Raw genomic sequence first — 17,584 nt, forward strand, 5'->3', positions numbered from 1 at the left:
TTTTGGTCAATGACATGAGACAAAGTATATGTGAACTGCTGTATGAAAAGTGAATTTACTCTGTAAATCTTCACCCAAATCCTAATAAAAAAAAAAAAGAACAAAACACTGTCCTTTCCATGATGGAAATGGTCCAATGTAATCAACCTCCCTCCAGGTTGCTGGCTGATCACCCTGAGGAATGGTTCCATATTGCAGACTCAGTTTTGGTCTCTGCTGTTAGCAGATTGGGCAGTGATGGTAGCAAAAGCAGCCTTAGTAAGTGGGAGTCCATGTTGCTGAGACCATGCATAGCCTCCATCCCTGCCACCATGACAATTTTGTTCATGAGCCCATTGAGCAATGACAAGAGTAGTTGGGGGAAAAAAATGGTTGATTTCCACTGAACTTGTCATCCTATCCACCTGATTGTTAAAGTCTTCCTCTGCCAAGGTCACCTTTTGGTGGGCATTCACATGGCACACAAATACCTTACTCCTTTGGCCCATTCAGAGAAATCTATCCACACCCCTCTTCCCCATACATCCTTATCCCCAGTCTCCCAATCATGCTCTTTTCAAGCCATTAGCCACAGCCCATGAATCCATATAAACTATTAGATCCTTTCCTAACCTCTTGAGCTGAGACATTGAATGAAAAATCCATACTTAGTGGGCCTAAATCAATAAACTCAGACTGATTCTTTGTTACATTCCTTGTACCATTATCTCACACCCTCAGAAGCCATTTCCATACATATTCTCCAGGATTTTATCTGTACATGTTAGCAACATCAAGTAGGTCTTTTTTAGGTAGTGTACCACCTCCTCAGTCACACTTTCTATTTCACCTTTTGGGGTTCACTTGGGCTTGACTTTAGGTATAGGTCTAGCAGCAACAATGGGTGGTTGAGGAAGTTCCTGAGAACATTCAGGTAGGTCTTCCATGGACTCTGCCTCAGCCAATGACCTAGCAGGACCAGTTTGGCTAGTCCCATCAAACTGAGAGGGAGGGGATTATGGTTTTACAGTAATCCATTCAGATAGGATGGATTCAACAGAATTTATAGGCTCCATATCCTGATCTTCCTGACTATCTGCCCATATGTCCCCATTCCAGGTTTCAGGATCCCATTTTTTCCCAATCAATGCCATCACTTTGACATCAGACAGTATTCTGTGTTGGCAATTTAATTGACATTGTAATTCAGTCACCCTTACAATAAGTCTCTGGGTTTGGTTTTCAGCTATATCTGCTCTGTTACTAGAAGATATAAGGCATTCTTTCAGAGCACAACTGGAAAAACTGAGGTCTTTTATACAGTGCTTAAGCCAAGACTCAGTAGCTCTGAGCTCATCTCGCTCTTTTACCACTTTGTCTAGTGTAAGTAGGACCAACCAACCAGCCTCCTTATACTTATCATGTTGACAAAATTGCAAAAAAGTATGAAATATGCAATAATTCAGAATGTTACTTCTCACAAGTACTTGATACATTGGTGGTGATATTTTGCATATTAATGTTGCCACCTCCCACCATGGATTACCAGGACTCTCTTTACTAACAGAGGCAGGGTCAATAGTGTCTGTAAGATTAATCAAACTGGAGAACCAATTTAGGAAGCACATTCTTATGATTTTGTCTCTTTAGAACCACTCCCGGTACCAAATGTGTTAAACTGGGTTCTTTAAAGAAACAAAACCAGTAAAGCTTATATATATATATATATATATAGAGAGAGAGAGAGAGAGAGAGAGAGAGAGAGAAACTTATCTTAGGAAAATGCTCACACACTTATAGAAGCTGGCAAGTCCTAAGTTCTTGGATCAAACATCAAGCTGGAGGCTTTCCCCAAGTCTTGCAGCTGCAAGGGCTGAGGAGCTCAAGGTGGGCAAGCAGTGTACTGGCTGTTGACTCCAACAAATGACAAATCCAAGATCTCCAGGCTTAATGGTGGATTGTTCACTCATGGACAGTTTTAGGCAGCACAACAGAATCTCGATCCACAGAGGAATGTCTCTTTTCCCAGGACGTCCATAGATATACTGAAAGCAGGCCACACCCCTAGCAAAACTCCCTTTCAACATATTGGCTGCTCTAAACATAATCATCTGATCCCATCATGGGAATAACCACATCACAACAGCTTAAAACACACAGTATTGTGGTCCAGCCAAATTAACACACAGCTCCAACTATGACAGGGATAAATCAGAAAAAGGATGAAAAAAAAATGAAGAAAGCCTAAGGTTCATGTGGGATACTATGAAAAGGAATAAACTACGTGTAATTGGAATTCCAGAGCAAGAAGACAAGAAGAAACCACTGAGAAAATTGTCCAAGATTTATTGGAGAGATCTTCCATTATATGAAGAAAGATGAGAATGTATCCATTCAGGAAGTCTAATAAACACCAAATAGGATAAAGCCCAAAAGAAAATCACCAAGACATATCATCATCAAACTCCCCAAAACAAAAAAACAAAGAAAGAATCCCAAAAGCACCATGGGAAAAACAAAAAGTTACCTACAAAGGACAACCAGTAAGAATAAGCTTTGATTTCTCAGCAGAAACCATCCAAGAGACAAGTCAATGGAACAGTATTCTTAAAATCCTGAAAGAATAAAAATTCCAAACAAGAATTATATATCTGGCAAAATTGTCCCTCAAATATGATGGCAAAATTAAAAGATTTCCAGATGAGCAGAAAATAAGGGAATTTTTTTTTTAAAACAAAACCAACCTTACAAGAAATACTAAAGGAAGTCCGCTGAACAGAGGACTAATAATAGCAAACTACAACTAACTTTTAATTCAAAAGATGACATAAACCAGAAACCAAGACAGCTTTGGAAGTATTAGAAAATAAGCTTACAATATTGTGAACAGTGATCCAGAAACATCAATTGGCAAATGAGGCAAGCTACAAGCCAAAAAGAGGGGAAATATAGTGTAGTTACAGAACTTCTAAATGGTGAGGGATTCAAGAGAGTTGTAAGATAGAAAAGACTGTTCTAAACTGGGTGAGAAAATTCTAAATCACAGGGTAACTTCAAAGAAAAATGATAAATCTTCACATCACAATAAAAAAGAGGAAACACATAAATATTTAGCAAATACTGAAACAATAACAACAAAGGAAATGATAACACAATTAATAAACAAAATGAGCTCAGCACAGAATACTATAAAAGACAATGTAATAAAGAAACCAGGAATACCATGATAAAAAATAAATAAATAAGAAAATGAGAGCAACCAATTCATACTTTTCAATAATTACACTGAATGTCAATGGATTAAATGCACCACTCAAGAGACAGAGACTTCCAGACTAGGTAAGAAAAAGTAACCCATCAATATGCTGTCTACAAGAGAAACAAAGAGAAAGACAAAAATAGACTAAAAATCAAAGATTGGAAAAAGATATATCAAGCAAATGGCAACCAAAAAAGAGCAGAAGTGGGAATACTAATTTCTGATCAAATTGACTTTAAGACAAAAACCTCCATATGAGACAAGGAAGGACATTATATAATGATTAAAAGATCAATTGAACAAGAATATATAACCATAATAAATATCTATGCACCCAATGAAAGTTCCCCAAAATACATGAATCAGACTTTAGCAGAATTGAAAAGGCATATATATGACTCTATAGTCATAGAGGGAGACTTTAATACACCACTTTCTTTGAAAGATAGAACAACTGGAAAGAAACTCAACAAAGACACAGAAGAGCCAAACAATATAATCCACCAATTTGACCTTATAGATATCTACAGAGCACTTCACCTAACAAAAGTACAATATACATCCTATTCCAGTGCACATGGAACATTCCCCATGATAGACCATATGTTAGACCATAAAGTAAGCCTTAATAAACTTAAAAACATTGAAATACTGCAAAGCATCTTCTCAGATCAAAATGCTATCAAATTAGAAATCAACAATAGGAAGATCAATGGAAAAAGAGTAAACACATGGAAACTGAACAATACCCTCCTTAAGAAAGACTAGGTAATAGAAGAAATCAAAAATGAAATTCAAAAATTCCTTGAATCAAACAAGAATGAAAACACAACATACTAACATCTTAGTGACACAGCAAAAGCAGTGATTACAAGCTAATTTAGAGCAATAAATGCTCACATCATAAAAGAAGAAGGAGCCAAAATCAACACTTTAAACCAATATCTACAGTCATTAGAAAAAGAACAGCAAGAAAAGCCAACAGTCACCAAAAAGAAGGAAATAATAAAGATTTGAGCAGAAATCAATGAAACAGAAAATAGAGACAATAGAAAATATCAACAAGAATAAATGTTGTTTTTTTTTTTAAAGATTAACATATTTGGGAAACCACTGGCAAATTTAACAAAGGTAAAAAGGGAACGAATACAAATAACATGAATAAGAAACAAAATGGGTGACATCACAACAGAACCAACTGAAATAAAAAGACAATATCAGGATACTATAAAGAACTAACTGTACTCCAACAAACTTGAAAATCTGGAAGAAATGGACAGATTTCTAGAAACACACCACTTACTTAAACTAACACAGACTTAGGTGGAAATGTTGAACAGATCCATAACAAAAGAAGAGATTGAACAGGTCATAAAAAAATAACCAACAAAAAAAAACATCCTGGCCCAGACGTTTTCACTGGAGAATTCTACCAATTATTCAGAGAACTGATACAAATCATACTCAAACTATTTCAAAACATACAAAAGCATGGAATCCTCCCTAACTCATTTTATGAAGGAGGCATAGCTTAGATACCAATACCAGGCAAAGATATCACTCAAAAAGAAAACTAAAGAACAATATCCATTATGAATATAGATGCAAAAATTTTCAACAAAATCCTAGGCAATAGACTCCAACAGCATATGCAAAAATAATTCATTACAAGCAAGTGCATTCATATCAGGCATACAAGAATGGGTCAACATTAAAAAAAAAAAAAAAAAAAAAACAATCACCATCATCCACCACATAAATAAAGCAAAGGAAAAGAACCACATGATCATATCATTCGATACAGAAGAGACATCTGATAAAATTCAGAACCCATTCCTGATCAAAACTCTCAGCAAAATAGGAAAGGAAGGGACATTCCTCAACATAATAAAGGGCATAGATGCAAAACCAAAGTCAACATTATTCTCAATGGAGAGAGACTGAAACCATTCCCCTTGTGAACATAAACCAGACGAGGATGCCCTCTATCACCACTTCTATTCAACATTATATTGGAAGTCCTATCCAGGGAAATAACGCAAGAAAGGGAAATCAAAGGCATCCATATTGGTAAAGAAGAAGTCAAACAGTCCCCATTTGGTGATGATACAATCCTATACCTAGAAAACTGAAGAGACTCAGTCAAAAATCTACTGGAACCAATTGAGAGATTTAGCATCTTGGCAAAATAAAAAATTAGCATACAAAAATCAGTTGGATTCTTCTACACTGGCAAAGAGACTGCTGAAAAGAAATAAGAAAATCAATACCATTTACAATAGCTACAAAAAAATAAAATACCTGGGAATAAAACTTATTAAAGACCCAAAGCACCTGTACAAAGAAAACTACAAAAGGCTACTTAAAGAAACCATAAGACATCTACATTAATGGAAGAACATGCTCATGGATAGGAAGATTGAACATGTGAAATATCCATTCTACCCAAAGAAATCCATATGTTCAATGCAGTCCCAATACAGATCTGATCAACATTCTTTAAGGATATGGAAAAACTAATCACTAACTTTATATGGAAAGGAAAGAGACCTTGGATAAGCAAAACACTATTGAAGAACAACAAAGTAGGAGGTCTCATACTCTGGATCTTAAAACCTGCTATACAGCCGTAGCAGTCAAAACTGTCTGGTACTGGTACAATGACAGACACATACACCAATGGAATAAAATTGAGAATCCAGAAATAGATCCATCTAACTATGGTCAACTGATTTTTGACAAAGGGCCAAAATCATTATATGGGGAAGAAATTGTCTGTTTAACAAATGGTACTGGCAATACTGGACATCAATTTGTAGAAAAATGAAACAAGATCTATACCTAACACCATACACAAAAACTAATTCCAGATGGATCAAAGACTTAAATGTGAAACCTAAAACTATAAAGCTCCTATAAAACTCCTAGGGACAAATTTAGGGGTCTTAATATATGGCACAAATAGACTATCAAGCATAACCCAAAATGTGAAAACAACAGGAGATAAACTAGATGACCGGGCCTTTCTAAAAATTAAATTTTTATGTGCTTCCAAAGACTTCTCCAAAAGAGTCAAAAGAGAACCTACAGATTTGGAAAAAAATATTTAGCAATGATATATCTGACAAGAGACTTATCTCTAGAATTCATAGAAAACTCCAATACCTCAACAACAAAAAGACAAATAAGCCAATTAAAAAAATAGACAGAAGACATGAATAGACACTTCACCAAAGAGGATATTCAGGCAGCCAACAAACATATGAAGAAATGTTCACAATTACTAGCCAATCAAAACAACAATGAGATACCATCTTGCTCGAGCACTAGAAGTAAAGTTCAACAAGACAGAAAATAGCAAATGTTGGTGAGGATGTGGAGAGATTAGGACTCTCACCCACTGTTGGTGGGACTGTAAAATGATACAACTACTGTGGAAAGCAGTAAGGCAATTCTTTTAAAAGTTGGAATTTTCTAATGGTATTTCTATACCATTTGACCCAGCCATTCCATTACTAGGTATATATCCTAAAGAAATGAGAGCCATGACAAGAACAGATATATGCACACCCATGTTCATTGTAGCACTATTTACAATAGCCAAAAGATGGAAACAACCTAGGTGTCCATCAGCTGAAGAATGGATAACCAACTATGGTACATAAACACAATGGAATACTAGGCAATTCTAAAGAATAATGTAGGATCTGCAAAACATCGCATAATATGGATGAAGTTGGAGGACATTATGCTGAGTGAAATAAGTCAATCACAGAAGGACAAATATTATATGAGTCTGTTCTTGTAAAAAGTCAAGAAAGTTTCTATATGGAAGGAAATTTTCTTTCTTGGTTACCAGGAGGGGAGGGGAGGGGATACTCTTAGATAGGTAGAGATAAGTATTGATTTGAGTGAAGAGAAGGGCAATATACCAAATGTGAGTAATCAATTTGGTGGCATTGAGGAAGAGGAAACAGAGAGAAGTGCGTGGGAGTTTCAGACAGGTAAGATGAACCCTTTTGTATATATGTTGTTGTGTTGTTATGTGCCATCGAGTCAAACCCGATTCATAGCGACCCCTCCTTGGGTTTCCGAGGCAGTATCACTATGGAAGTAGGATTGCCCAACCTTCCTTCCGAGGAGTGGCTGGTGGGTTTGAACCGCCAGCTGTCTGGTTAGCAGGCAAGTGTCTTAGCCATTATGCTACCAGAGCCCCCTTTGTATATATAGTACTGCATTATCAGTGAAGGCAAACATATATGGGCAGATAGATGGCTGGATAGGCTGACCTATGAGGTATGTCCATGTAATGGGGAATATACTAAAGTTCATGTATAGTGTTGGCCAACAATGTTTCTACAAGTGTATTTGTATGTTCTGTAAGAATTCCCAAGTATATAGTAGAGCTGACAAGGAGCAAGGCTGTAGTCACTTCTTGGCCACAGTTGATGACCCAGAGGAAGGGAGTAGTTAGACCTGTGGGGCTCAGAACCATAGTCACAGGGGACATTGAGTTCAATTAGCTTAACACAGTACACAAAAACATTGTTCCACGTCCTACTTTGGTGAGTTGTGACTGGGATCTTAAAAGCTAGCAAGCGGCCATCTAGATGGAATTATGGGTCTCTCCTCATCCAGAAAAAAGAAGAATGAAGAAAATCAAAGACACATGGAAACACTTAGTCCAAGTGATTGCTACACCACAATCCTCAGCCTATATGACTATGAAACCAGAAGAACTAGATGGTACCTGGCTACCACTGTCAACAACTCGGAGGGGTTTCTATGTAGGAGATCCTAGATAGAGTGGGAGAACAATGTGAAACAAAACTCAAAATCATTAAAAAAAAAAAAAAAAAGTACCAGGTTTCCTGGTCTGATAGAGGCTGATAGAACCACTGGAAACTATAGCCTCTAATTGCCCATTAGGTCTGGAATTGAAGCCACTCCTGTAGCTTTCAGCCAAACAAAAGCCTGGCATATGAGCTGAACATTTACAGTAGGTAGATACACTCCTTGGAGAGATCAATCATGGGATAATAGAAGGTCTTTGTATGTACAAGGAGAGAGCTGAGGGGTGGGGCAGGAGTGCATGGGAGGAAAGAACACAGGGAAGAGGTAACTATGAGGAGGAAGTGGGGGGGGGAGCTGTTGCACTGTGGTAAATTGTAGTCAATATCATTAGACAAAATGTATATGAGCTTTTATATGGAAAGTGAGTTTGCTCTGTAAACTTTCATCCAAATAACAATAAAAATAAAAATAAACTTTAATACATTTATTAAAATTAAATACAGTGTTTTTTTAAGGGTTTGTAATAGAGTGGGGAATAATCAGAAATCCATAATGAATTTTTGGGCTCTCAAATTATTCATGTCCCTCCCTAACACCACCATTCATTAGTTGTCTCTGCTCAATAGATTCTTCTCAGACAATGGATCCTCTTTTTCTTGCAAAGTCAAGATTTACTACCACAGTTAGCCAGTACTGCTGATAACAGTGACAATTTTCTTTGGGTGTTTGGTTGTAACAAAAAGTTGAGAACAAATAGAAATGTTCAACATCAATAAAACCAATATTTAGATACTGGTGATTAAGCCTCTATAACAGGCTAATTCAGTGGGGGAAGAGGAAGCAGTTACACCATGCACTTGGATAACTAACTTATCTGCCTAAGTTCTACTACAACACATAAGTTCCATATACAACACATTTTTATGCTATTTAAAATATTATTTAAAATATTTATATTGCCTAGAGTCTTATGAGCTTGCAAGTTACCATGCAAGGTACAGCAATTAGTTTCCATTCACCTGGAGTATCAAAGGAAAAATAATATATGTATCTGGTTACCTTGATGAACAAATCCCCCCTACACTATGAGACCAGAAAAGCTAGATAGTGCTCAGCTACAAATACTGAACATTTTGATCAAAGATACTATAGAAGAATTCTAATCAAATTGGGTAAATGTGGAACACAATTTTCAGTTTTCAGTAGAATCTAGACTTTCTGGATATATAGTCTTGATAAACCCTTGAAGCTATTGCCCAGAGACAATATTTGAACTTTAAATGAAAACTATGCCCTGAATCTTCTTTGAACCAAACAACAGTTTAACTTAACTGGTAAAACATATCTGCCTTGAACTTTGTGCTCTTTTAAAGAATAGTCTATGGTGGGATAAAATTGACAAGATTAATTCAAAAGGTTAGGTGAAAATCTCAGAGGGACATGAGTTTATCTTTATAGTGATGGAAGAATTTGGAAAAGGAAAATGAAAATGATTGCATAATTTGAAGAACGTAATCAATGTCACTGCATTGTACATGTAGAAGTTGTTCAAATAGTCTATGTATTCCTATGTATATGTTCACCAAATAATAAAACAAATAAAATTATAAAAATAAATAGTATGCTATTCCTGAGGATAGCATGAACAACCACTATCTAGTTAATAAAAACCAAAAAAAGAAAAAACAAACACACTGCTGTCGAGCTGGATTCAACTCATAGCAACCCTTCCCTGGGTTTCCAAGGTGGTGTCTCTATGGAAGTAGATTGCCCAACCTTCCTTCTGAGGAGTGGCTGTTGGGTTTGAACCACCAGCCTTCTGGTTAGCAGTCAGATGCCTTGGGAACTACATCACCAGAAGTTATCCTTATAGATTGAAATCCAGTTATCACTCACTAATCACCTATAAGTAAGAAACATTGTATATACTCCTCACAGAGAGAACATAAATCATACTCAGTCACTTGTTGAAACAAGTTTGAACTGAGGTACTTGATGTAGTGGGGAACATATAAATGATAATAATTTAAAAGGAATTTTTAAAGACTTCTAAAATCCTGGGTGAAATATCTTAAAGCAGAGGGAAATTAACATAATGAGTTATCTTCTACTTATTGTATTTGCTCTCTTTATTGTTTTTCTACAAAGAAAGCCAATGTGATATGTAAAGAGAATAATCATATAAAATATTCTAAAATGTATAGTACTTAACTTTAGAGAAAACATTATTTTGTGGAAGATCAAACAGCAGTTATAATGCAAATGCCAATACACTTTATATTGTGTTAGATGGATTCCAGATTTTTCTGTGCAATATATAGCTTTCCCAGGATCCCAAGTAGACTATATAGGGAGAACCATGATACTAACTTTCTAAGGAAACTGTGGTGTAGTGAATTGCTTAATATGGCCCTTCTAGCCATTGTCCTCCATTTTGTGATATATTGTAAATCCTAGTATCTATGCTTGTTTACAGTGGGATGTATCTGGAGTCCCTCTTTCCTGAAGGGTATAACTCAAGTTACCACCCTTAGTTTACTTGAGGGTATATATGTGAAGGTTCTGGGAAATTCTCTTGTTCTGATCTTTCACTTGGTTTGCCATTATCTCACCCATGGACTTGAGACAGCAACCAGTCACCTGACCCACCAATTTGGGTTCACCAGCCCCTGCACCCACACAAGTGGGGAGAATCTTCCAGACCTACACATGGATTTGGGATTTGCCAGCTTCCCACCCTCTATTACCATGTGAGCTGTTTCCTTGGCAGTTTGTGAGTTCTGTGAGATGCTACAGTGAAATAGAGAACTCTAGGACAGGAGGGAATGTACTAAGAGGAGAAGGAAGAGTTGAAATTAGAGATGATGGAGTGGCACAGCAGTTTGGAAAAGCTGGACATTTGGGACATCTTTAAGCTCTGCATTACAGGGATCAGCCATGTGCTGATCCTTCTAAAAAAATTATTCTAGCAGAAAGTTTTTCTCTTGAAAAATGTGCCTGAAAAATATATCAACAAGAGTTATATACTAGCTAAAAAATACTAGAATTAGCTTCATTTTCTTACATTACATTAAAAAATGGGATCATAGAAACAAGAAAATGGAATTCTCATAATTCAGGCTTTTTTACAGAATTAGAAGTCAGATCTTGGCCCTGAAGGGGATGATTTCTTCTCAGTTATTAGAATATTACTCCAAAACTTTTTGTTTCCTAGAACATTCAATAAAAAAAAATATCCAAATATCTTGGCAATAACTTCTAAGCACCACAATTTCTGCAAATAAGACAAGTAAAAAGCATTATATCACTTTACTTATTTGAGAGTCTAAGTGGTGGAGAGAGGACAAATTGCTATTGTTCCACAAGTATAATTTGATATAAAAATTGTAGTTGGAATAGAAATAGGATAGGACTGCTGGATGCTATAAACCAGGTGTTTATTTGGGGAAATTTTGTTCATTATATTTCAATGACCTCATTTAGAATGAGAAAAAAAAAAAAAATTCAGTTTGAAAATTATGATGTAGAGCTCAACTTTTTATCTCCCAAATTCCTGATCTTTGGATAAATGAATGTGGAAACACTATATAGAATTATCTTGGAGAAATAAAACTTACTAGGAAATCTGAAGTTGAGGAGATACAGGACTTAGGGACAGAGAGCTTACAAATGGCTTATGAAAATGGAGAAAAGGCATATGTCTACATGTATGATAGTTGGAGTTGTGTATCAACTTGGCTGGACCACAATTCTGTGTGGTTTAAGCAATTGTGATGTTGTTTGTTCCAATGATGGGATCAGATGTATATGTTTTGAAGAACTAATCCATTGAAAAGGAGTTTCTCTAGGGGCAGGGCCTGCTTCCAGTATATTTATGGACATCTTTGGAAAAGAGACACTTTCTGTGGATGGGGATTCTGTTGTGCTGCCTACAACTGTCCATGAAAGAACAATCCACCATTCAGTCTGGAGATCTTGGATTTGTCATTCGTTGGAGTCAATAGTCAGTATACTGCCTGCCAACCTTGAGCTCCTCAGCCCCTGCAGCTACATGAGTTGGGAAAAGCCTCCAGCTTGACTTTTGATCCAAGAACTTTGGACTTGCCAGCTTCTATAAGTGAGTGAGCATTTTCCTAAGATAAATTTCCCTTTCTCTCTCTCTATAAGGTTTTCTCATTTTGTTTCTCTAGAGAACCCAGTCTAACACTTTTGGTACCAAGAGTGGTTCTAGAGAGACAAAATTATAAGGATGGACTTCCGAAATTGGCTCTCCAATTTTTATAATTGTAAAGACACTAGTGAACCAGCCTCTGTTAGTAAAGAGGGCCGTGCTAATCTGTGGCGTGAGGTGACAACAATAATATGTAAAATAACATCACCAATAGATCAAGTACTTTTGAGAAGTGAGGCTGTGGGTGATCACATATTTCATAATTTTCTGCAATTTTGTCAGTGTGAGGAGTATAAGGAAGCTGGTTCGTTGGTCCTATTCACACTAGACAAAGTGATGACAGAGCAAGATGAGCTCAGGGCTGCCGAGTCACAGCTTAAGTGCCACATAAAAGATCTCAATGTTTCCAGTTGTACTCTAAAAGAAAGCTTATTTCTTAATAACAGAGCTGATATTGCCAAAAATCAAACCAAGAGTCTTACTGTAAGGGTGGCTGATTTACAACAACAATTAAATTGCCCACCCAGAATGGTGTTTAAAGTTAAAGTGAGGGCATTTATTGTGGAAAAATGGGATCCTGAAACCTGGAATGGGGACATATGGGCAGATAGTCAGGAAGATCAGGATATGGAGCCTGTAAATTCTGTTGAATCCCTCCCATCTGAAGGGATTAGTGCAAAACTATCATCCCCTACACCTCTGTTTGATGAGATTAAACTGCTGGGTCATTGCCTGAGACAGAGACCATGGAAGACATTGTTGAATGTTCTCAAGAACTGCCACAACCACCCATTGTTGCTGCTAGACCTATAAAGAAACTTAAGTCCAAGCGAGCCCCAGAAGGTGAAATACAAAGTGTGACTGAGGAGGTGGTATGCTACACCTGAAAAGACCTACTTGATTTTGTTAACATGTACAGACAGAAGCCTAGAGAATATGTATGGGAATGGCCACTGAAGGTGTGGGATGATGGTGCAAGGAATGTAACATTGGATCAGTCTGAGTTTATTGACTTAGGCCCACTAAGTACTGATTCTTCATTGAGTGTTTCAGCTTGAGGGGCTAGGAAAGGATCTGATTGTTTATTTGGTTGGCTTACTGAAGCATGGATTATGCGGTGGCCCACTTTAAGTCATGTTGAAGTACCAGACCTGCCTTGGTATAATGTAGAAGAAGGTATCCAGAGACACTTAACTATGATGGGGCTGATTAGAACCAGTGGTAGTCAGGGCAAGTGGCCTCAGTTAATCGATAAAGGCAAGGTGGGCATGGTTACCATAATGAACAGCAGAGTGAGAACAGTAATCAGAATACTCATGTGCAATTATGGCATTGGCTACTTGTGCATGATATTCCTGGTAGTGAAATATGTGGCAAACCTACTATTTACTTGATCTGTATAGACAGAAGAATTCTAAGTCACATGAACAGCAGCCTATATTTAATCACCAGAATAGAGTCACAGCCTTTCAATCAATTCCCAGACTTGAGTCAGTTTACAGACCCACAGTCCCTTGAATGGAGGGGAGGTCAGGTCCTTTTGAGGAAGGACCCCATTACATTGCCAAAAGTTATAATGTCAATCTTTCTCCCAGCCTTCCCCAAAGGGATCTGAGTCTTTTACGAGAGTTCACTGGGGAAAGGAAATCATCAGACTTTTTGGGGATTACTGGACACTAGCTCTTAAGTGACACTAATTCCATGAGTTACATGAGACACAAAGTGTCATTGTGACCCACCAGTAAGAGTGGGGGCATATGGAGGTCAAGTTACTGATGGAGTATTAGCTAAGGTGTGTCTCACAGTGGGCCCAGTGGGTTCCCGAACCTATCCTGTAGTGATTTCCTCAGTTCCAGAGTGCATAATTGGAATAGATATACTCAGCAATTGGCAGAATTCCCACATTATGCCCCTGACATGTGGAGTAAGGGCTATTATGGTCAAAAAAGCCAAGTGGAAGCCATTAGAACTGCCTCTACTTACACAAACAGTAAACCCAAAGTAATACTGCATCCCTGGAGGGGTTGCAGAGATTACTGCCACCATCAAGGACTTGAAGGATGCAGAGGTAGTGATTTCCACCACATTCCCATTTAATTCACCTATTTGGCCTGTGCAAAGACAGATGGATCTTGGAGAATGACAGTAGATTATCGTAAACTTAATCAGGTGGTGACTCCAATTGCAACTGCTGTTCCTGATGTGGTTTCATTGCTTGAGCAAATTAGGTTAGTATATCTCCTGGTACTTGGTATGCACCTATTGAGCTGGTCAATGCCTTTTTTTCTATACCAGTTTCAAAGGGCCATCAGAAGCAGTTTGCCTTCAGCTAGCAAGGCCAACAGTATAGTTTCACAGTGCTTCCTCAGGGGTATATCAACTCCCCAGCACTGTGTCATAATTTAGTCCCAAGGGATCTTGATCAACTTTCTCTTCCACAAGATATTATACTGGTCCATTATATTGATGACATTATGCTGATTGGACTTAGCAAGGAAAAAGGTAGTCCTGAATATCAGCTGTGACCACGTGACCAGTTGCAGAAATGAGGACTGTGATTGTTATATTTCTTCATTGTATATGTGCATCAAATATTTTTGTTTCCTTCTGTTATGAACTGTGAAATATAAATAAAGTTAATGTGTTTTGGTTGTACATGTGTTAGAGTATCATGTTAGATGCAAATATGACTTTATAATTGTCCTTATTTAGAGATTATATATGGTTAAAAGATATATGGGAGCTCTGGTAGCATAGTGGCTAAGGCACTTGACTGCTAACCAGGAGGCTGGCTTTTCAAACCCACCAGCCTCTCCTCGGAAGGAAGATGGGCCAATCTACTTCCGTACTGATACTGCCTCAGAAACCCAAGCTGGGGTCGCTATGAGTTGGGTCCGACTCAACGGCACATAACAACAACAACAACTATATGTGTACAACTGCCAACTTGACAAGGGGTGACTGTGATTTTTCGAGCTGTGTTTCAACTTGGATGGACTATAATTCTGTGTGGTTTAAGCAATTGTGATGGGGTTATTCCCATAATGAGATCAGATGTATATGTTTTGAGCAGCCTATCCGTTGAAAGATAGTTTCCCTAAGGGTGTGGCCTGCTTCCAGTATATTTATGGACATCCTGGGAAAAAAGACACTCTTCTGTGGATCAGGATTGTGTTGTGCTGCCTACAACTCTCCGTGAGTGAATGATCCATCATTGAGCCTGGAAATTCTTGGATTAGTCATTCATTGGAGTCAATAGCCAGTATACTGCCTGCCAACATTGAGATCCTCAGCCCCTGCAGCTGCGTGAGTCAGGAAAAACCTCCAGCTTGACGTTTGGTCCAAGAACTTTGGACTTGCTGGCTTCTATAAGTGAGTGAGCCATTTTCCTAAGATAAAGTTCCCTTTCTCTCTCTATATATAAGCTTTTCTGGTTTTGTTTCTCTAGAGATTCCAGTCTAACACAACATCCAATTAAAGTCTTAGAAGAAATGTAGCATAAGAGGACAGTGAAACAAAGGTCCTTTGAGACAAAGCCAGATACTTTTTCTGCTATGAAGAGAATAGCTACCTCAAGTTAGATCTACATGAAGACAAGTCATCTGGTTGGCCAAACATTTATTTTGAAACAAAGAACTTCTGATATTCCAAGTCAACAAGGAAACCAGATAATAAACTATCAATTATCTTTTAATTTCTCATTTTCTGGTAATATACAGTTAAAATAGTTTAATCAATGAAATTATAATAAACTGTCACAGATATAAGATTCACTACTTTGAATTTAGACAAACTTGGATTTGACTCCAACTGCAAGATCTTGATGATATTACTTAACTTTTAGTTCCTAGTTTCCTCAATTAGTTAATTTCCTGTCTTGACAAGATTATGAATATTAAAAGAGTTATTACAAATAAATAACTTATGTACAGATAGTACCTGACTTATCATGCATTTAAGTTGTGATGAGCCACACTTACCACTATCTATTGTTTGTTTTTGTTTATTGCACCCATTATTGTTGGTAATACAACCAATGTTGCAGCGTGTTAATTTCCTGAAGTTATTCCCAGATTGTTCACTGTTATGCTTTACTATTCAAAAGATTGCTTTATAGCAGACTATGACAATAATTATGAAAACTAGAAAGAAAATTTTTAAAAAAGGTATTCACCTTACATCAGAACCAACTTACATAGAATCATTGGAGTGGAACCTCATCATATTTTAGGGATTACCTGTATATTAATGTCAAAGTCCTACCATATGTCAAAAATACTATTCAATGATAGTATTAGAAGTGATAGATTATGCAAACTGAGGCTTAAAGAAGCAATTATTTTCTTTTTAATACAAACCGGACCTCCAATTTCCCTGCAGGGCCTTTTCTACTCACTGGGAAGAAAGATGGGATCATCCATTTCTGAAGAAATTGGTCACTGAAAACCTTATGAATCGCAGTGAAACATTGTCTGATATATTACTGAAAAACATGAATAGCTGTGAAACAATGTCTCCTACACCAGTTTCTATAAAGAGGGTTATATTCAAGTCTGGGTTTCATGTTCCATCACTATCAGAACATCTTCAGTGTCTTCACTATGAATTTCACTTATAGACTAATTTTACCAGGAAACTAAATTTGGCTAAGTGCTTTCTACAAGTGACATACCATCTTCACCATCACCAATTGTTGCATTTAATTTTGTAATTTTATCTTCAAATTCACTTTTACATGGATTGCAAGCAAAATAAAATAAAATAAGTTCTTCATGATAAAAATCAAAAACCTTGCCATTGAGTCTAGCCCTACTTATAACTGTCAAACTGCTGGTTTTTCAATTAGCAGCAGAGTTCTTGAACCACTGCACCACGAGGGTCCCTTCTTTGAGATAATGCACAAGCATAATTAAGAAATGAACCACAGCAGTTATTCAAGAATTTTAAACTCAAGTGTTTCTTTCTTAACAAATGGCTAAAGAAGTTAAAAGGTCACAATTTGAATCACCACCTTTTTCAGTCTTTGCCTCAACTGCCCGTAGGTATCCTTTGATGTTTATTAGAAAAATGCAGAGACAAGCACATGGATAGCTGGATAAGAAGTAAATCAGTGATAGGTTTAGTGACAAATATACTAGCTGCCTGTATTACTATGACTATTGTTCAAATTAACTTTGGAATCATTCTCCTTCCCATTGAATCTCCCCTCCTTTTCTTTTACTGCTTCCATGATCTCCTCAATCTTTTAAAAGATATATTTGCACCAGGGAGGTGGGGCAAGATGGCGGACTAGGCAGAAGGATTGCACAGACCCTCTTCAACAAAGAAAAGGGAAACCAATTAATACAGACACAGAAGATAATCTTGGACCCCTGAGCCTT

Source organism: Orycteropus afer, unplaced genomic scaffold, assembly GCF_000298275.1.
Source record: "Orycteropus afer afer isolate SDZICR_OR568_19922 unplaced genomic scaffold, OryAfe1.0 scaffold00521, whole genome shotgun sequence".
Taxonomy (NCBI): domain Eukaryota; kingdom Metazoa; phylum Chordata; class Mammalia; order Tubulidentata; family Orycteropodidae; genus Orycteropus; species Orycteropus afer.